A 225-nucleotide genomic window follows, 5' to 3' on the forward strand; every position below is an offset into this window, starting at 1 on the left:
GGTAGACCTGGTGTCCTGGAGGCGGACTTAGGCCTCCGGCCGCCCGGCGCCGGGGTAGACCTGGTCTTCCGGGAGCCGGGGTAGACCTGGTGCACGGAAGCCTCGGGGTAGACCTGGTCTTCCGGGAGCCGGGGTAGACCTGGTGTTCCGAGCGCCGGGGTAGACTTGGTGCACGGAAGCCTCGGGGTAGACCTGGTCTTCCGGGCGCCGGGGTAGACCTGGAAT

Source organism: Lonchura striata, chromosome 28 (assembly GCF_050655825.1).
Source record: "Lonchura striata isolate lonStrDom1 chromosome 28, ASM5065582v1, whole genome shotgun sequence".
Lineage (NCBI taxonomy): Eukaryota > Metazoa > Chordata > Aves > Passeriformes > Estrildidae > Lonchura > Lonchura striata.